The sequence below is a fragment of the Pinus tabuliformis genome, chromosome 2_2, assembly GCF_031772625.1.
Source record: "Pinus tabuliformis cultivar Carrire ecotype Pingquan chromosome 2_2, CPIR1, whole genome shotgun sequence".
Taxonomy (NCBI): Eukaryota; Viridiplantae; Streptophyta; class Pinopsida; order Pinales; family Pinaceae; genus Pinus; species Pinus tabuliformis.
This window is the reverse complement of record NC_142300.1, coordinates 1,276,939,151-1,276,961,955: the sequence shown is the minus strand read 5'-3', so window position 1 is coordinate 1,276,961,955 and position 22,805 is coordinate 1,276,939,151.

Sequence of the window (22,805 nt, the reverse complement as noted above, 5' to 3'; positions counted from 1 at the left end):
CCGGGTCCTGAACTTCCGGAGCCGTTTTGAGGCCCTAAACGACGTTTTTTTGGAATTCTGGGGCGATCGAGCCCTATTGCTGCCTCCCAAAGTGGTAGTACTCGGATAGATCTTTCTAACGAGCTATCGTACGCGTCAAACGGAGATCGTATGCCAAAGTTACGACCCCGGGAAATTGATGTACCAATTTACCCAAACGGGGCCCACAATTTGGCGTTTCATCTTCTAGGGTTAGGTTTCGGTATGTGAAGGGTTTTCCATTGTTTCTCAACAATAAATAGGCCTTCGAGCCTCATTGTAATACAGTTCGGAACAGTTCAGAGGCATGTAGCCGCACATCTCTTCTCAGAGATAAGATACCATCGCCCTAGCTGGTTTATTTCCATTTCGGGTTGTAAGCATATTTCAGTATTTTCCATGAATGAAATGAAGCATTATTTTCGCTGCATCTCTGTGTTTATGGTTATTGTATCTCTGTATTTATGGTTATCTCTGTAATCTATTGCGTTCCTGTTTAAATCCGGATCAGTGGTATCAGAGCGGTCTGCTTTTTCTCTGTTTTTCTTTGCATGTCCCCAACGAGGTCGGGATATAAGGAGTTAGGGCTTGAACTGGTCGAACCTTTGCAAGACCAGCCTCGAAAATCCCGACGGCCTCACATGGCGGATGAGAAGAAAGACGAGGGGGCAGGAGATCCTATCAAAACCTTGCTCGAAGAAGCGCTCGAGCGGCAAAGGAACGCGATGATGGATAGCTTTGCGCAGATCCTTCAGCGGCTACCCTGAAGCGACGCATCGGCTTCCAGCAGCTACTCTGGAAACGCCACACCCTTTAAGGTACAAGTAAATTTTGAAATCCCCATATTCGAGGGTCAGATAGATGCAGATGCCGTAGATAAATGGTTAAATCTGCTAGATGGGTATTTTTCTGTTCATGAATTTCAAGTCGGGAAAAGATTGTTTTCGCTCTTCTCAAAGCAGCCCCCCACGTCAAGGATGGTGGGAAACCTACTGCGAGCAGAAGGATGAAAGTACAGGCTCACTATTTTCAGCCGCACCCACTTGGAATGACTTCCGGGATGCCATCAAGGAGCAGTACTACCCTGTCGGAAGCTATGAGGACAAATACATCAAATGGACCACACTGCGGCAGGGACGAGACCAAGATGTGCCGGAGTTCACAAAACATTTTTCATACCCTTCGCACACAGTTGGGTATCAAAGATTCTGAGCTGCATCTGGTACTCAAATACCGCGGCTGCCTACACAGATACATCCAAGAAGAGATGGTGTTCTTGAACATTTCCTCACTCGGCACAGCATACCGATACGCTGTCAAAATCGAGCAAAAGTTCAAACAGAAGAAGCGAGACTTTGGATCTGCAAATCCGAAGCCCAAAGGACAAAGCCAAGGCGGGGCAGCCCAAGACAACCCGCCGAAGTCGCAAGAAAAGAACAACACCACGAAGCCGAAGAAGGACACAGGAAAGTGGTGTGAGTTCCACAAGAGTCCCACTCATAACACAAGTGAGTGTCGGACCAAGCAGTCGCTCGTGGCGGAGTTGAAGGCTTCCGAATCAGATGCATGTTCCGACCCTGAGCCAGAACTCGACAAGGGGAATGGCAAAGGGAAGCAGATCATTGATGCAGATCCCAGCGCCATTGTTGCCACTGCCAAGATCCAGAAAGATGAGCCCGAAAATCCAGAGGAAGGGGAGCGTCTTTTCCACTCACAGATGTGGGTGAAGGGTTCACCGCTGCGATTCATTGTCGACAGTGGTAGCCAAAAGAACCTGGTTTCAGCAGGAGGTCGTGAAGCGGTTGGGCCTACCGGCTACACCGCACCGCAGCCGTACAGTATCGGGTGGCTTCACGAAGGACGAGATCTGAAAGTTCGCCAGCAGTGCCGCCTTCCCTACAGCATCAAGCCCTTCACCGACGAGGTATTATGCGATGTTACACCTCTGGATGTTTGTGATGTATTATTAGGCCAACCATACTTGTGGAGGCGACATGCTGTGTATGAGTCCAGCCTCGTGCTGTCATTATTTCTTTGAATATATTCATTATACAGGATACCGGAGGTAGCCCCACCTACCGCCACATCTTTGATTACTACCAAGAAAGGCAGCAAGCTCATATCACAGACCAGGAAATTCATCTGTCTGGTTCACTCCCAAAGGAAGGGGAAGATCGTTGATACATCCATGACCCCTACAAAGGGTTCCTCCACGCAACAGCAGCAGCAAAAGGATACGGTCATGACAAAACACAGGAACAACTTCTCCTCACCCACATGGGTACCACACAAGTTTCAGGTGGGCAACAAAGTCTGGTTGCATCGACAGAAAGAACGTCTTACCAGAACCCATAAGAAGCTCAGATCACTCGGACATGGTCTTTACAACAGTACCAAGGCTATGGGCGACAATGCTTTGAAGCACAACATTCCTCCATTCCTTCGCTTGCACCGAGTATTCAATGTGGACCATCATCGACCATGCTTCCCACCATCACTGGACACATCAGAGATTGCAGGACAAGTTCAGCAGATGGAGGAACTCAACGCAATGGGGACCATTGCTTCCTAAGGGGGGAGGAATGATCCAGGTGGATATTGGTGGCCACCTGCCAAGTCCACCTGGACCCCCACCATTGTCTTTCTCAGCATTTTCAGTTTCCTTAATTGTAGCACAGTTTACTATTTTTAGCAGTTTTTCGGGTCCTGAACTTCCGGAGCCGTTTTGAGGCCCTAAACGACGTTTTTTGGAATTCTGGGGCGATCGAGCCCTATTGCTGCCTCCCAAAGTGGTAGTACTCGGATAGATCTTTCTAACGAGCTATCGTACGCGTCAAACGGAGATCGTATGCCAAAGTTACGACCCCGGAAATTGATGTACCAATTTACCCAAACGGGGCCCACAATTTGGCGTTTCATCTTCTAGGGTTAGGTTTCGGTATGTGAAGGGTTTTCCATTGTTTCTCAACAATAAATAGGCCTTCGAGCCTCATTGTAATACAGTTCGGAACAGTTCAGAGGCATGTAGCCGCACATCTCTTCTCAGAGATAAGATACCATCGCCCTAGCTGGTTTATTTCCATTTCGGGTTGTAAGCATATTTCAGTATTTTCCATGAATGAAATGAAGCATTTTTTTCGCTGCATCTCTGTGTTTATGGTTATTGTATCTCTGTATTTATGGTTATCTCTGTAATCTATTGCGTTCCTGTTTAAATCCGGATCAGTGGTATCAGAGCGGTCTGCTTTTTCTCTGTTTTTCTTTGCATGTCCCCAACGAGGTCGGGATATAAGGAGTTAGGGCTTGAACTGGTCGAACCTTTGCAAGACCAGCCTCGAAAATCCCGACGGCCTCACATGGCGGATGAGAAGAAAGACGAGGGGCAGGAGATCCTATCAAAACCTTGCTCGAAGAAGCGCTCGAGCGGCAAAGGAACGCGATGATGGATAGCTTTGCGCAGATCCTTCAGCGGCTACCCAGAAGCGACGCATCGGCTTCCAGCAGCTACTCTGGAAAACGCCACACCCTTTAAGGTACAAGTAAATTTTGAAATCCCCATATTCGAGGGTCAGATAGATGCAGATGCCGTAGATAAATGGTTAAATCTGCTAGATGGGTATTTTTCTGTTCATGAATTTTCAAGTCGGGAAAAGATTGTTTTCGCTCTTCTCAAAGCAGCCCCCCACGTCAAGGACTGGTGGGAAACCTACTGCGAGCAGAAGGATGAAAGTACAGGCTCACTATTTTCAGCCGCACCCACTTGGAATGACTTCCGGGATGCCATCAAGGAGCAGTACTACCCTGTCGGAAGCTATGAGGACAAATACATCAAATGGACCACACTGCGGCAGGGACGAGACCAAGATGTGCCGGAGTTCACAAACATTTTTCATACCCTTCGCACACAGTTGGGTATCAAAGATTCTGAGCTGCATCTGGTACTCAAATACCGCGGCTGCCTACACAGATACATCAAGAAGAGATGGTGTTCTTGAACATTTCCTCACTCGGCACAGCATACCGATACGCTGTCAAAATCGAGCAAAAGTTCAAACAGAAGAAGCGAGACTTGGATCTGCAAATCCGAAGCCCAAAGGACAAAGCCAAGGCGGGGCAGCCCAAGACAACCCGCGAAGTCGCAAGAAAAGAACAACACCACGAAGCCGAAGAAGGACACAGGAAAGTGGTGTGAGTTCCACAAGAGTCCCACTCATAACACAAGTGAGTGTCGGACCAAGCAGTCGCTCGTGGCGGAGTTGAAGGCTTCCGAATCAGATGCATGTTCCGACCCTGAGCCAGAACTCGACAGGGGAATGGCAAAGGGAAGCAGATCATTGATGCAGATCCCAGCGCCATTGTTGCCACTGCCAAGATCCAGAAAGATGAGCCCGAAAATCCAGAGGAAGGGGAGCGTCTTTTCCACTCACAGATGTGGGTGAAGGGTTCACCGCTGCGATTCATTGTCGACAGTGGTAGCCAAAAGAACCTGGTTTCAGCAGAGGTCGTGAAGCGGTTGGGGCCTACCGACTACACCGCACCGCAGCCGTACAGTATCGGGTGGCTTCACGAAGGACGAGATCTGAAAGTTCGCCAGCAGTGCCGCCTTCCCTACAGCATCAAGCCCTTCACCGACGAGGTATTATGCGATGTTACACCTCTGGATGTTTGTGATGTATTATTAGGCCAACCATACTTGTGGAGGCGACATGCTGTGTATGAGTCCAGGCCTCGTGCTGTCATTATTTCTTTGAATAATTCATTATACAGGATACCGGAGGTAGCCCCACCTACCGCCACATCTTTGATTACTACCAAGAAAGGCAGCAAGCTCATATCACAGACCAGGAAATTCATCTGTCTGGTTCACTCCCAAAGTAAGGGGAAGATCGTTGATACATCCATGACCCTACAAAGGGTTCCTCCACACAACAGCAGCAGCAAAAGGATACGGTCATGACAAAACACAGGAACAACTTCTCCTCACCCACATGGGTACCACACAAGTTTCAGGTGGGCAACAAAGTCTGGTTGCATCGACAGAAAGAACGTCTTACCAGAACCCATAAGAAGCTCAGATCACTCGGACATGGTCTTTACAACAGTACCAAGGCTATGGGCGACAATGCTTTGAAGCACAACATTCCTCCATTCCTTCGCTTGCACCGAGTATTCAATGTGGACCATCATCGACCATGCTTCCCACCATCACTGGACACATCAGAGATTGCAGGACAAGTTCAGCAGATGGAGGAACTCAACGCAATGGGGACCATTGCTTCCTAAGGGGGGAGGAATGATCCAGGTGGATATTGGTGGCCACCTGCCAAGTCCACCTGGACCCCCACCATTGTCTTTCTCAGCATTTTCAGTTTCCTTAATTGTAGCACAGTTTACTATTTTTAGCAGTTTTTCGGGTCCTGAACTTCCGGAGCCGTTTTGAGGCCCTAAACGACGTTTTTTTTGGAATTCTGGGGCGATCGAGCCCTATTGCTGCCTCCCAAAGTGGTAGTACTCGGATAGATCTTTCTAACGAGCTATCGTACGCGTCAAACGGAGATCGTATGCCAAAGTTACGACCCCGGAAATTGATGTACCAATTACCCAAACGGGGCCCACAATTTGGCGTTTCATCTTCTAGGGTTAGGTTTCGGTATGTGAAGGGTTTTCCATTGTTTCTCAACAATAAATAGGCCTTCGAGCCTCATTGTAATACAGTTCGGAACAGTTCAGAGGCATGTAGCCGCACATCTCTTCTCAGAGATAAGATACCATCGCCTAGCTGGTTTATTTCCATTTCGGGTTGTAAGCATATTTCAGTATTTTCCATGAATGAAATGAAGCATTATTTTCGCTGCATCTCTGTGTTTATGGTTATTGTATCTCTGTATTTATGGTTATCTCTGTAATCTATTGCGTTCCTGTTTAAATCCGGATCAGTGGTATCAGAGCGGTCTGCTTTTTTCTCTGTTTTTCTTTGCATGTCCCCAACGAGGTCGGGATATAAGGAGTTAGGGCTTGAACTGGTCGAACCTTTGCAAGACCAGCCTCGAAAATCCCGACGGCCTCACATGGCGGATGAGAAGAAAGACGAGGGGGCAGGAGATCCTATCAAAACCTTGCTCGAAGAAGCGCTCGAGCGGCAAAGGAACGCGATGATGGATAGCTTTGCGCAGATCCTTCAGCGGCTACCCAGAAGCGACGCATCGGCTTCCAGCAGCTACTCTGGAAACGCCACACCCTTTAAGGTACAAGTAAATTTTGAAATCCCCATATTCGAGGGTCAGATAGATGCAGATGCCGTAGATAAATGGTTAAATCTGCTAGATGGGTATTTTTCTGTTCATGAATTTTCAAGTCGGGAAAAGATTGTTTTCGCTCTTCTCAAAGCAGCCCCCCACGTCAAGGACTGGTGGGAAACCTACTGCGAGCAGAAGGATGAAAGTACAGGCTCACTATTTTCAGCCGCACCCACTTGGAATGACTTCCGGGATGCCATCAAGGAGCAGTACTACCCTGTCGGAAGCTATGAGGACAAATACATCAAATGGACCACACTGCGGCAGGGACGAGACCAAGATGTGCCGGAGTTCACAAACATTTTTCATACCCTTCGCACACAGTTGGGTATCAAAGATTCTGAGCTGCATCTGGTACTCAAATACCGCGGCTGCCTACACAGATACATCCAAGAAGAGATGGTGTTCTTGAACATTTCCTCACTCGGCACAGCATACCGATACGCTGTCAAAATCGAGCAAAAGTTCAAACAGAAGAAGCGAGACTTTGGATCTGCAAATCCGAAGCCCAAAGGACAAAGCCAAGGCGGGGCAGCCCAAGACAACCCGCCGAAGTCGCAAGAAAAGAACAACACCACGAAGCCGAAGAAGGACACAGGAAAGTGGTGTGAGTTCCACAAGAGTCCCACTCATAACACAAGTGAGTGTCGGACCAAGCAGTCGCTCGTGGCGGAGTTGAAGGCTTCCGAATCAGATGCATGTTCCGACCCTGAGCCAGAACTCGACAAGGGGAATGGCAAAGGGAAGCAGATCATTGATGCAGATCCCAGCGCCATTGTTGCCACTGCCAAGATCCAGAAAGATGAGCCCGAAAATCCAGAGGAAGGGGAGCGTCTTTTCCACTCACATGTGGGTGTGGTGAAGGGTTCACCGCTGCGATTCATTGTCGACAGTGGTAGCCAAAAGAACCTGGTTTCAGCAGAGGTCGTGAAGCGGTTGGGCCTACCGACTACACCGCACCCGCAGCCGTACAGTATCGGGTGGCTTCACGAAGGACGAGATCTGAAAGTTCGCCAGCAGTGCCGCCTTCCCTACAGCATCAAGCCCTTCACCGACGAGGTATTATGCGATGTTACACCTCTGGATGTTTGTGATGTATTATTAGGCCAACCATACTTGTGGAGGCGACATGCTGTGTATGAGTCCAGGCCTCGTGCTGTCATTATTTCTTTGAATAATTCATTATACAGGATACCGGAGGTAGCCCCACCTACCGCCACATCTTTGATTACTACCAAAAGGCAGCAAGCTCATATCACAGACCAGGAAATTCATCTGTCTGGTTCACTCCCAAAGTAAGGGGAAGATCGTTGATACATCCATGACCCCTACAAAGGGTTCCTCCACACAACAGCAGCAGCAAAAGGATACGGTCATGACAAAACACAGGAACAACTTCTCCTCACCCACATGGGTACCACACAAGTTTCAGGTGGGCAACAAAGTCTGGTTGCATCGACAGAAAGAACGTCTTACCAGAACCCATAAGAAGCTCAGATCACTCGGACATGGTCTTTACAACAGTACCAAGGCTATGGGCGACAATGCTTTGAAGCACAACATTCCTCCATTCCTTCGCTTGCACCGAGTATTCAATGTGGACCATCATCGACCATGCTTCCCACCATCACTGGACACATCAGAGATTGCAGGACAAGTTCAGCAGATGGAGGAACTCAACGCAATGGGGACCATTGCTTCCTAAGGGGGGAGGAATGATCCAGGTGGATATTGGTGGCCACCTGCCAAGTCCACCTGGACCCCCACCATTGTCTTTCTCAGCATTTTCAGTTTCCTTAATTGTAGCACAGTTTACTATTTTTAGCAGTTTTTCGGGTCCTGAACTTCCGGAGCCGTTTTGAGGCCCTAAACGACGTTTTTTTGGAATTCTGGGGCGATCGAGCCCTATTGCTGCCTCCCAAAGTGGTAGTACTCGGATAGATCTTTCTAACGAGCTATCGTACGCGTCAAACGGAGATCGTATGCCAAAGTTACGACCCCGGGAAATTGATGTACCAATTTACCCAAACGGGGCCCACAATTTGGCGTTTCATCTTCTAGGGTTAGGTTTCGGTATGTGAAGGGTTTTCCATTGTTTCTCAACAATAAATAGGCCTTCGAGCCTCATTGTAATACAGTTCGGAACAGTTCAGAGGCATGTAGCCGCACATCTCTTCTCAGAGATAAGCTACCATCGCCCTAGCTGGTTTATTTCCATTTCGGGTTGTAAGCATATTTCAGTATTTTCCATGAATGAAATGAAGCATTATTTTCGCTGCATCTCTGTGTTTATGGTTATTGTATCTCTGTATTTATGGTTATCTCTGTAATCTATTGCGTTCCTGTTTAAATCCGGATCAGTGGTATCAGAGCGGTCTGCTTTTTCTCTGTTTTTCTTTGCATGTCCCCAACGAGGTCGGGATATAAGGAGTTAGGGCTTGAACTGGTCGAACCTTTGCAAGACCAGCCTCGAAAATCCCGACGGCCTCACATGGCGGATGAGAAGAAAGACGAGGGGGCAGGAGATCCTATCAAAACCTTGCTCGAAGAAGCGCTCGAGCGGCAAAGGAACGCGATGATGGATAGCTTTGCGCAGATCCTTCAGCGGCTACCCAGAAGCGACGCATCGGCTTCCAGCAGCTACTCTGGAAACGCCACACCCTTTAAGGTACAAGTAAATTTTGAAATCCCCATATTCGAGGGTCAGATAGATGCAGATGCCGTAGATAAATGGTTAAATCTGCTAGATGGGTATTTTTCTGTTCATGAATTTTCAAGTCGGGAAAAGATTGTTTTCACTCTTCTCAAAGCAGCCCCCCACGTCAAGGACTGGTGGGAAACCTACTGCGAGCAGAAGGATGAAAGTACAGGCTCACTATTTTCAGCCGCACCCACTTGGAATGACTTCCGGGATGCCATCAAGGAGCAGTACTACCCTGTCGGAAGCTATGAGGACAAATACATCAAATGGACCACACTGCGGCAGGGACGAGACCAAGATGTGCCGGAGTTCACAAACATTTTTCATACCCTTCGCACACAGTTGGGTATCAAAGATTCTGAGCTGCATCTGGTACTCAAATACCGCGGCTGCCTACACAGATACATCCAAGAAGAGATGGTGTTCTTGAACATTTCCTCACTCGGCACAGCATACCGATACGCTGTCAAAATCGAGCAAAAGTTCAAACAGAAGAAGCGAGACTTTGGATCTGCAAATCCGAAGCCCAAAGGACAAAGCCAAGGCGGGGCAGCCCAAGACAACCCGCCGAAGTCGCAAGAAAAGAACAACACCACGAAGCCGAAGAAGGACACAGGAAAGTGGTGTGAGTTCCACAAGAGTCCCACTCATAACACAAGTGAGTGTCGGACCAAGCAGTCGCTCGTGGCGGAGTTGAAGGCTTCCGAATCAGATGCATGTTCCGACCCTGAGCCAGAACTCGACAAGGGGAATGGCAAAGGGAAGCAGATCATTGATGCAGATCCCAGCGCCATTGTTGCCACTGCCAAGATCCAGAAAGATGAGCCCGAAAATCCAGAGGAAGGGGAGCGTCTTTTCCACTCACAGATGTGGGTGAAGGGTTCACCGCTGCGATTCATTGTCGACAGTGGTAGCCAAAAGAACCTGGTTTCAGCAGAGGTCGTGAAGCGGTTGGGCCTACCGACTACACCGCACCGTACAGAGTACAGTATCGGGTGGCTTCACGAAGGACGAGATCTGAAAGTTCGCCAGCAGTGCGCCTTCCCTACAGCATCAAGCCCTTCACCGACGAGGTATTATGCGATGTTACACCTCTGGATGTTTGTGATGTATTATTAGGCCAACCATACTTGTGGAGGCGACATGCTGTGTATGAGTCCAGGCCTCGTGCTGTCATTATTTCTTTGAATAATTCATTATACAGGATACCGGAGGTAGCCCCACCTACCGCCACATCTTTGATTACTACCAAGAAAGGCAGCAAGCTCATATCACAGACCAGGAAATTCATCTGTCTGGTTCACTCCCAAAGTAAGGGGAAGATCGTTGATACATCCATGACCCCTACAAAGGGTTCCTCCACGCAACAGCAGCAGCAAAAGGATACGGTCATGACAAAACACAGGAACAACTTCTCCTCACCCACATGGGTACCACACAAGTTTCAGGTGGGCAACAAAGTCTGGTTGCATCGACAGAAAGAACGTCTTACCAGAACCATAAGAAGCTCAGATCACTCGGACATGGTCTTTACAACAGTACCAAGGCTATGGGCGACAATGCTTTGAAGCACAACATTCCTCCATTCCTTCGCTTGCACCGAGTATTCAATGTGGACCATCATCGACCATGCTTCCCACCATCACTGGACACATCAGAGATTGCAGGACAAGTTCAGCAGATGGAGGAACTCAACGCAATGGGGACCATTGCTTCCTAAGGGGGGAGGAATGATCCAGGTGGATATTGGTGGCCACCTGCCAAGTCCACCTGGACCCCACCATTGTCTTTCTCAGCATTTTCAGTTTCCTTAATTGTAGCACAGTTTACTATTTTTAGCAGTTTTTCGGGTCCTGAACTTCCGGAGCCGTTTTGAGGCCCTAAACGACGTTTTTTTGGAATTCTGGGGCGATCGAGCCCTATTGCTGCCTCCCAAAGTGGTAGTACTCGGATAGATCTTTCTAACGAGCTATCGTACGCGTCAAACGGAGATCGTATGCCAAAGTTACGACCCCCGGAAATTGATGTACCAATTTACCCAAACGGGGCCCACAATTTGGCGTTTCATCTTCTAGGGTTAGGTTTCGGTATGTGAAGGGTTTTCCATTGTTTCTCAACAATAAATAGGCCTTCGAGCCTCATTGTAATACAGTTCGGAACAGTTCAGAGGCATGTAGCCGCACATCTCTTCTCAGAGATAAGCTACCATCGCCCTAGCTGGTTTATTTCCATTTCGGGTTGTAAGCATATTTCAGTATTTTCCATGAATGAAATGAAGCATTATTTTCGCTGCATCTCTGTGTTTATGGTTATTGTATCTCTGTATTTATGGTTATCTCTGTAATCTATTGCGTTCCTGTTTAAATCCGGATCAGTGGTATCAGAGCGGTCTGCTTTTTCTCTGTTTTTCTTTGCATGTCCCCAACGAGGTCGGGATATAAGGAGTTAGGGCTTGAACTGGTCGAACCTTTGCAAGACCAGCCTCGAAAATCCCGACGGCCTCACATGGCGGATGAGAAGAAAGACGAGGGGGCAGGAGATCCTATCAAAACCTTGCTCGAAGAAGCGCTCGAGCGGCAAAGGAACGCGATGATGGATAGCTTTGCGCAGATCCTTCAGCGGCTACCCAGAAGCGACGCATCGGCTTCCAGCAGCTACTCTGGAAACGCCACACCCTTTAAGGTACAAGTAAATTTTGAAATCCCCATATTCGAGGGTCAGATAGATGCAGATGCCGTAGATAAATGGTTAAATCTGCTAGATGGGTATTTTTCTGTTCATGAATTTTCAAGTCGGGAAAAGATTGTTTTCACTCTTCTCAAAGCAGCCCCCCACGTCAAGGACTGGTGGGAAACCTACTGCGAGCAGAAGGATGAAAGTACAGGCTCACTATTTTCAGCCGCACCCACTTGGAATGACTTCCGGGATGCCATCAAGGAGCAGTACTACCCTGTCGGAAGCTATGAGGACAAATACATCAAATGGACCACACTGCGGCAGGGACGAGACCAAGATGTGCCGGAGTTCACAAAACATTTTTCATACCCTTCGCACACAGTTGGGTATCAAAGATTTGAGCTGCATCTGGTACTCAAATACCGCGGCTGCCTACACAGATACATCCAAGAAGAGATGGTGTTCTTGAACATTTCCTCACTCGGCACAGCATACCGATACGCTGTCAAAATCGAGCAAAAGTTCAAACAGAAGAAGCGAGACTTTGGATCTGCAAATCCGAAGCCCAAAGGACAAAGCCAAGGCGGGGCAGCCCAAGACAACCCGCCGAAGTCGCAAGAAAAGAACAACACCACGAAGCCGAAGAAGGACACAGGAAAGTGGTGTGAGTTCCACAAGAGTCCCACTCATAACACAAGTGAGTGTCGGACCAAGCAGTCGCTCGTGGCGGAGTTGAAGGCTTCCGAATCAGATGCATGTTCCGACCCTGAGCCAGAACTCGACAAGGGGAATGGCAAAGGGAAGCAGATCATTGATGCAGATCCCAGCGCCATTGTTGCCACTGCCAAGATCCAGAAAGATGAGCCCGAAAATCCAGAGGAAGGGGAGCGTCTTTTCCACTCACAGATGTGGGTGAAGGGTTCACCGCTGCGATTCATTGTCGACAGTGGTAGCCAAAAGAACCTGGTTTCAGCAGAGGTCGTGAAGCGGTTGGGCCTACCGACTACACCGCACCCGCAGCCGTACAGTATCGGGTGGCTTCACGAAGGACGAGATCTGAAAGTTCGCCAGCAGTGCCGCCTTCCCTACAGCATCAAGCCCTTCACCGACGAGGTATTATGCGATGTTACACCTCTGGATGTTTGTGATGTATTATTAGGCCAACCATACTTGTGGAGGCGACATGCTGTGTATGAGTCCAGGCCTCGTGCTGTCATTATTTCTTTGAATAATTCATTATACAGGATACCGGAGGTAGCCCCACCTACCGCCACATCTTTGATTACTACCAAGAAAGGCAGCAAGCTCATATCACAGACCAGGAAATTCATCTGTCTGGTTCACTCCCAAAGTAAGGGGAAGATCGTTGATACATCCATGACCCCTACAAAGGGTTCCTCCACACAACAGCAGCAGCAAAAGGATACGGTCATGACAAAACACAGGAACAACTTCTCCTCACCCACATGGGTACCACACAAGTTTCAGGTGGGCAACAAAGTCTGGTTGCATCGACAGAAAGAACGTCTTACCAGAACCCATAAGAAGCTCAGATCACTCGGACATGGTCTTTACAACAGTACCAAGGCTATGGGCGACAATGCTTTGAAGCACAACATTCCTCCATTCCTTCGCTTGCACCGAGTATTCAATGTGGACCATCATCGACCATGCTTCCCACCATCACTGGACACATCAGAGATTGCAGGACAAGTTCAGCAGATGGAGGAACTCAACGCAATGGGGACCATTGCTTCCTAAGGGGGGAGGAATGATCCAGGTGGATATTGGTGGCCACCTGCCAAGTCCACCTGGACCCCCACCATTGTCTTTCTCAGCATTTTCAGTTTCCTTAATTGTAGCACAGTTTACTATTTTTAGCAGTTTTTCGGGTCCTGAAACTTCCGGAGCGTTTTGAGGCCCTAAACGACGTTTTTTTGGAATTCTGGGGCGATCGAGCCCTATTGCTGCCTCCCAAAGTGGTAGTACTCGGATAGATCTTTCTAACGAGCTATCGTACGCGTCAAACGGAGATCGTATGCCAAAGTTACGACCCCGGAAATTGATGTACCAATTTACCCAAACGGGGCCCACAATTTGGCGTTTCATCTTCTAGGGTTAGGTTTCGGTATGTGAAGGGTTTTCCATTGTTTCTCAACAATAAATAGGCCTTCGAGCCTCATTGTAATACAGTTCGGAACAGTTCAGAGGCATGTAGCCGCACATCTCTTCTCAGAGATAAGCTACCATCGCCCTAGCTGGTTTATTTCCATTTCGGGTTGTAAGCATATTTCAGTATTTTCCATGAATGAAATGAAGCATTATTTTCGCTGCATCTCTGTGTTTATGGTTATTGTATCTCTGTATTTATGGTTATCTCTGTAATCTATTGCGTTCCTGTTTAAATCCGGATCACAGATATTGATGGAAAGAGAGCTAAATGGATTGCAAAATTCATAGAGTTCAACATAAAGGCGAAGCCCACCAAGCTTGTCAAAGGCCAAAGCTTCGCTAAGCTTATGGCTAAGGAAAATTGCAATTTTTTAGACATCAATTTCATGGGTTCAAATTCAAGTGGTGAGTGGACAGAGGAAGTAGCAGAAGAGCAAGATCAGAATCAGTCTTTGGCTGAAAATCTAGCCACCTGTGAATGGTATTCTAGTGTAGTTCATTTTTTGAGAAGCTAGAAGTCCCTCCAAGGCTTAGCTCAATTCAAGCCTGGGCCATTAAGCTTAAATTATCAAAATTCTACATTAATAAAAACCTGCTTTATTGGAAATACCCATCAGGGATCCTCTTGAGATGTCTAGACAAAGGACAATCTGTGGAAGTCACACACTAGTTCCATTCTAGCATCTGCGGAGGGAATCATTATTGGAAAACCACGACCCACAAGATCCTAAGAGCTGGGTATTATTGGCCTACTCTGTTCTCTGATGTGTTTTCTTTTGTGAAGTCTTGTGACAAATGTTAGAGGTTTGTAGGAAGACAAAAGCTAAAATCTCTGACCTTGAACCCAGTACACGCCAATGGTCCCTTCCAGCAATGGGGCTTGGACTTCATAGGTGAGATCAATCCACATTCCAGTGGGCATCACAAATGGATCTTGGTAGCCACTAATTATTTCACCAAATGGATTTAGGCTATACCCACTAAAAATGCTAATCATCGGGTTATCATAAAGTTCTTGAATGAGAATATTCTCACTAGCTTTGGTTGCCCAACCAAACTAGTCATTGATAATGCAGTAGCTTTCAGGGAAGAAGAATTGGTGGACATGCGTGAATCCATGGGCATTCAATTGGTGCATTCTACCTCATATTATCCTCAAGGCAATGGCCTAGCAAAATAATCTAACAAGATTCTTGTAAGGATAATCAAAAAACTACTAGAGGACAACAAAAAGAACTGGGATTCCAAGTTGAAGTTTGCACTGTGGGCTGACAGAGTTACCAACAAGAAGTCCATAGGAAATTCTCCATTTAAGTTGGTTTATGGCGCTGATGTTGTTTTTCCTATCCAGCTGATTCTCCCTGAGGCCAAATTCTTGCAAGAAGAACAGGATGAAGAGAATCACACGGTAAGAAGAATGAGTAACTTGGTTGAATTATAGCATATCAGAGAACAACTGGTTGAGAAGTCAAGAATTCATTAGAAGAAGATCAAAGAAACCTTTTATAGAAAGGAAAAAATGAACATGTTTTAGGTTGGGGACTGGGTTCTCAAATGGGATGCATTGAAGGAAAAGAAGGGCAACCATGGTAAATTTGATGCCTTCTAGACAGGACCGTTTGTCATTGCTCAAGTTCAGATGAACAATAATTTCATTTTGCACAATTTGGAGGGGGAAGGTGTTTTTGATGGCCCAGTCAATGGGCGGTTTTTGAAACTTTACTTCATATGAGGCTTTAAGGCCTTAATATTGTAATAGTTTTTTTTTTCAGTTTTTGTTTTCTATGCAAATAAACTCCTTGCCCAGTGGAACAAGAGGAGATAATTTTGTTTTGGTTGTTACTGGAAAGGCAGTAGTCTGCAATTCTTGAAACCTCACAGGGAGGCTTCCATCCCCAGAAGGAGCCAGTGTTAGCCTTGAGGTGCAGTGCTGCTGTTTTAACGGAAATTTCCCTTGTTTTAGCTTCGATGATCCACATCTCCTCTTGCTCTGCTTTAGACATAAGCTAGACTTAAAAAATTACACACCCATGCTCATAAATATTGGCGGATCCGCTCTCGGTTCATCTCCTTTCCGCTACGCTCTCCATTCTCCGCTCTCTAATCAGATCGATCTCTGCCATCCATTTCATTCACCGATCCAACAGCTATCGCGCATCACTTAATCGCTCATCAGCGTATCGCAATCCCATCACACTATCCACCAACCCTTCACCTCTATGATTTTAAATCCACCAATACGATATCAATTCCTATATCTCTGCGATATGATCTTTTCCATTGATCATATCGCTCTGACGGATCTTGTGCACTCTCTCATCTATTCTTCCTTGGCTTGATCTCCGCCGCCTGAAATAAAAGAATGCATGGTCAAAAGGGGGAAAAACAACAACACGATGTAGCCGAACAAAGAGAAATGATCATGGAACACGCTGGCATGAGTGAACCACCTGAGAGTGTGGTGAAATTACCAAAATTTGATTACCGTGTTGGTTTAAAAACAGAGCTCTCTGGGCTCATGTTTGTCGAGTTATGGCACCAGGTAGTTATAAGACAGAGGGGATAGATTAAGACATCTCGAGCCTCAGAGAGTTCGAGAGTATTGTAAAAAGCCTATAAATGGCTGAAAGTTAGAGGGAATAGAGGTTCAACTTTTAGAGACTGCGGATATTCTGTTCCTCCCAGCGTCTCATCTTCATTCTAGTAATACAAGCTTTTTTTGCTGTTACATGTTCAATTCCCATCTTCTCCTCTATTCTAAGCTTGCAATTGAATAGGTTATTCATGTTTTCTTCTGTATCTAATGCCAGATAATTGTCATCTTATCTCTGCGTTGATAAATTAGATTTGCAAGTTTCATTTACTTTCTGTAGCTATCCATTCATATGTGTTTATGTATGTATCTGCTGGTACAGTCAGGATTCTCCATCTATTCATCGAATCTATAAACTATTGAGCATTAGTGGTCGAAAGCCTTGTCAAGCTAAGGGTTTTCATGCATGTCTTGAGTGAAAGCAGAGTTGAAATAGTCATCTGACTTGATCCGAACCCCAATCCATTCCAATAGTTCAAAGAACGATATTGAAGATTTATATGTTACTAGGCATCTCTGAGCTACAACCTAGGAGATTTTCCTAGATTGCTAACAGTACCCATGGAAATGTTTTAGTGTTAGACGGTTTTGTGAAATCCACTATTTTTAACCTTTAGGTAAATTAAAGTTCATTATATTTAACCATAAATAATTGGTTATTCCCAATGTGTCGTCATTGTTGTGGTGAAAACCCAACCCCCCCATTATTCACTTAATTCTCATTATAGGGACCCTTTGATTGAAACTTGGTCATGTCGCTTTCTAATTTTCTAAGTTTGGATTTATTCAATGAGTTTGAGTTGTCTTTGTCTTCTCATTAAAACTCGTTTGAACTCATTTTAATGTTTGGTTTGAAAACAACGCTTAATTGAATATTGGATATTTTCATCAGCTTGGCCTTATAATTTATATAACATGTACATTATCTTTGTATTATACAAACTTGGTTTTTAAATATTTTGTTTGTTAACTTTTCTTTTAATTCAAAAATAGCCCCTGAGACCAAGTTTTTTATTATATAGTGGCTATAGTTTCATTATTTAACAAAACCAAGTGGCTTGGACTTTTTAGCGGTTAAAATTCACTTATTATTAAAAAAGGTCCTTTTTGTAAAGCCTTTCATATTATAAAATGGCCATATGACATAGCCGAAGGCTTATAATGAGTGGTTGTAGTTTAATCCTTTGTAATACATGTGAGGGCCCTGTAGTTTTTTCATATCGGAGATTTTTGTGTGACACATTGTTAAAACTTCTGATATTTAAAATCGCTGATACTCCAATATCCATGCCACTCCGACCTTCGATACCTCGATCCTCCAATATCTCTTTTGGCCCATCCTCTGATATTCTCATTTCGTCGATCCCTGATACAACACTCCCTCTGATCTCCGATTAGCTATATAACCTCTCACTCTGACCTCCGATATTCTCTCCATCGCCAATATGCCAATCCCTCCGATCTCTGATCTCTGATATGGTTATCTCTTTGATCACCGATATCACAATACGCCTCCCCCTTAGACTTCCGATATCTGAACCTGGTATGCATATTAACGATTGTCTAATCAGAATATCACATCTGCATGTGTATCAAAACTTTTAAATGGTAACATTCATAAAACCCCTGATAATCCAGTCACCTCCAATATTTGGACCTGATACAGTTTTTAAAAAACAATTAAAATGTGAAATCGCATCTGCTCCATATTAGAGCCTCCCAATATCGATGTTTTTTTTGTTTGCGCACATTATAAAAATTTTCGATCGACTTACCTTCGATTCCACTCAAATTCTTCCATGTGTCACTATTTGGTACGACTATAATGTTTAAATAAATAAATAAAGACATTTAATTTGTTTTAATTTGGTCTCATGGCTCATATTTTTTATTTTATAGTTTTCTTATACTTTGGCTTGTTTTTCTCCTCGATTTCGACTAATTTTGGCCATGCATTGGAAGAGAAGCTTCCAGGATGAAATATATACTAACAGATCCAGCGACTAATCACTAAAAGAATTGCTCCAAGTGGCAAACCGGATCTAAAATGGATAGGAAATTTCTATCATTTTTTAAGCAATTGAATGTGAAATTATCCGAGCATGGGCTAAATTTGGCATCACCTTGAGCAGTAGCCATTCATATTCAACCATAATTTGATCTAAAGGAATAATTCAGCCCTATTTTACCTTTATTTGCTCCATATGTTGAGAAAATCAAGGGAGTCTGATAGTATTCCTAGCACGTATAAATACCACCTCTGGGCTCTGTAATAGGGATTTTAGTCATGGAAAAAGCCCTTCTCTACTCTGTAATTTAGGATTCTAAAAGAACTATTGTAATAGGGATTTAGGGTCGTAGAGCATAGGAGAGTTTAATCTCAGATTTAAGGAATAGAGATATTTATCTTTTACATATGTGAACTGTGTATGCTGAGAAGAGTTTGCACTATTGTAGCTCCTGTTTCATTAGAAAAATTTATGAGTTGTAGAGGACTGTTGGATATCAAAGAAAGGGAATTGGACTTAATAAAAATGTATTCAAGATACTATTGTTTTAATACTAGTTTCATTTTGTAATAGCAGAGACTTGTGATTTTCAGTCACATTTGTGCATTATTCTCTATGTGAGTGATTTATTGAAATTATATGTTGTTTATCTCTGCTCTTATGTGCAGAACTCTGATTTTTGAGTAACTACTTACTCAAAGATCAACCTTTTAATTATGTCTTAACAAACAGTAATATTATGTGAACTATTTCCTTGTATTATTGTTTAATCATTCGAGTTGTTGGATTACTAATTCATCAAGATTTTTTTGAACTACTTCCTATATGTTGTTGATCAATAATTATGGTTAAAGGATCTTTGAACATGATATGTTTGGCAATCATAATATCAACTAATTGAACTACTTCGTTAACTTGATATTCACTATAATACAAACATATTTAAATCTCAATTCAATTAGTTATCTTTCTCTTATTTGGGTTAGATCTACATCTTCCTAATTGAGATAGATTTAGGTTTTCTATCATTTTTCTTGTATTCTAGTGTTAGTTTATATTTATATTAGTTAATATGTTCCTAGAAGTCCTCTTATCAAAGAGGCAAACTTTAGGTGTGGCTTGGTTGAGCCCCAGATCATCTTAAGGATCACTTTCTTGCCTGATCAGCAAGACGGCTCATCAGATGTCTCTTCTCTATTACTAGAAGAAAGTCATACTTTAAGCCATTGGAGATAGAAAGAAGGTAACTGGACCTAGTTTAACTAGTCGAAACAACCATTTCAGTGAAAAAGGGGCTGCTCTAAGTTCCCGACTAGGTGATCTCCCTTATAATGTTGTAGGCAGAGATTTTCGAGCCTTCAACATAAGGAAATATTACCATATTCATATTTCTTGTTGTACATGTTAGGATCACTTTTTCTTCTCACAAAACCTTTTTCATAAAAAAAATGAATCAATTTTCACATACCAAGATCTTCGTGCTTGTTTCAAACCATACAAAGATTTCTTTAACCTGCAAACAAGATGCTCCTATCCCTGCTTTACAAACCCTTCAGGCTTAACAAAATATAATTCTTCTTTTAATTCACCATTCAAGAAAGAAAAATTGACCTCTAACTAATACCATATTAGAGAATTAAAGATATGCACAAGAATTAAAACATTTCTTATTGATCAAACAACTTGGACGACCAGTATATTATATAGGCACCCATAGACAACCTCTAGGACAACCTAGATCCAAATAATTCGGATTACCAACTAACAACACCAACTACAAAGACACAACTCATGACAAATAGACTCAAACACTAACTACGAGAACACAACTCATCAACTCTATCTAGACTCGCCATTTCGACATTATTCCAACAGTCTCGAGTCACACCACGATCCTTCTTCCCATTTTGTATTTGATATATATTTTATAAAATTATTAAAGATATTTGTTTGTTTTGTTTTTAATATATTTTTATGAAATTATTAAAAATATTTGTTTCTTTTGTTTTTAAATTTTCATGTCTAAACCAAAACATAGATGAAACCCAACAAAATTTGTAAATGAGGGATTTACTTTCAAAGCCTAAGTCTATTCAATCTTTGTAATCATCAACTTCTCCATTCTTATTATCTTTACCAATTAAATTATATGTGTGTGTGTGTGGGGGGGGGGGGGTTAAAAGACTTATGGAACAATGATGATAGCAAGGCAAGGAATATTTTAATTTCCCTATCTTTATTGGAAATATGTGCTTTTTTTTAACGGTTGGTTGATAGACACCAATTCATAATAAACATCAAAAGAGTTATTTCATCAAATATCTCATATTGTTAAAACTAGGGCAGTTATAAAAATTAAATTGCTATTAAATTTTTATAGGCATCACTTCATGATAAGCATCAAAACCCCTACTTATGATACGTCTCGTATTGCTAAAATTTAAAAAATCCTAAAAACTAAATTAAATCATAACCTTGCTTAAATTATTATTATTATTATTATTATTATTATTAATTATAAAAATAATTTATATAAATTAAACAGTTATATATTTAAAAAAACATCTAATAAGATTCTTAATCATGAAGATTCACTCTCATTTTACAATGGAGATTCTTAATCTTAAATAGGAATTGTTACAATAACATGGGCTAATATTATGGAAAAACCATATCTCATTTCATATGACACTTTTCATATGACATTTTTTTATTGCTAAAATTTTAAAAATCCTACAAATTTAATTAAATTATAACCTTACTTAAATTATTATTATTATTATTATTAATTATAAAAATAATTCATATAAATTAAACAGTTATATATTAAAAAAATATGTAATAAGATTCTTAATCATGAAGATTTACCCTCATTTTAAAATGTAGATTCTTAATCTTAAATAAGCATCGTTACAATAACATGGGCTAATATTATGGAAAAACCATAACTCATTTCATATGACACTTGTTCATATGACATTTTTTTAATTAATCAATTTAATTAAAAAGGAAAAAAGGGCAAACGTAATTTGTAGATAAATATCAACCTTTGATTTGTGTATACTACTAAGAATATTTTAGAATATTGAATGAAGATTAGATACCTACTAGCGTAATAATTATTGATAATTAAATTAGAATTATGGAATCCCTATTCCAAAATAGACAAACCTATCAACTTAATTAAAAAAAAAACCATAAAATGTAGAAATTCTGCAAATTCTCTACAAATCTACCTCTAAGATTATGTAGAAAATTTGACTGTAGATTAACCCGATAATGCAATATACCAAAGCAAAATACTATAATCTACTTCTACTATCAATTTGCTTTGCGGAAGCTTAAATGTTTGAGCAAGAATGAGTTGAACACATATAACCAGAAGAAGAATCAATGCACATGAAACACAGAAAATACTCATGGGAAAGCCTCAGCTAAAAACCCCACTATCTGTATTATCATACAAGGTGGAAATATATCAAAATTACACAAAGCCTTAGCTCTCACAGCTAGCAAACTCTCAGTACAATCCTCCTGGATGCTCACAGGCAAACAAGGCTTCTCACAAACCTTCTCCTCTACCCTCCAAGCCTCCCATTTTCTTGCGTTATTTCTCCTCAGTGATCCTACTCATACCAAGTGTAACACTGATCACTCACACTGATCTCACACCCTGTAAAACTATGCAATCCTCAAGGAACCTCTGCCTTGACTGCATGGATGAGTTTCCTTTATAGGAAAACACATGCAACTGATAGTAACCTGTCCTTGATATTTAGCTCAACTGGGTCTTTCTCTGAATAGACATGCATGATTTATTGATGAGAGAATCTTTAGTTATCTGGAGTACACTAGTTTGATGCATGCATGCATTAACTGATTGAACTCACAATTAGTTTCTCAAACTGTTTGGAACTAATTTAACTAGAATTTTTTTTCCAGGGGAAAAAACGGTAACCTTTTATTTAAAAAATGAAAAGTTACACTAGCAGATGCATTGAAGCATTTCCATAAGCTGCCCATTTGGGCTCGAGTGCATTCACAACCCACTCAGCGTTAGAAGACTAACGTGCATATAGAAGAAGAAGAAAGGAAAATAGAGAAGAGAGAAGAAAAAGGCAAAAATCTGAATTCCGGCAGTGAGTAAAAACTCACGCTTCAAGCTTTTCTACCCTTTTTCTTTTCGACCTTGCGCCACTCTCCTTGAGTGGCCTCGATCGTAGCTATGACTAACTGTGTTTCTGCTTTCTGTGAGGCTGTTTCCTTGTCTGAGTCTGAAGTATCTGAGTGGTGATGCTGTTTGATTCCTCCCATGCTTTGATCCTCGCTTGCCTTCTCTG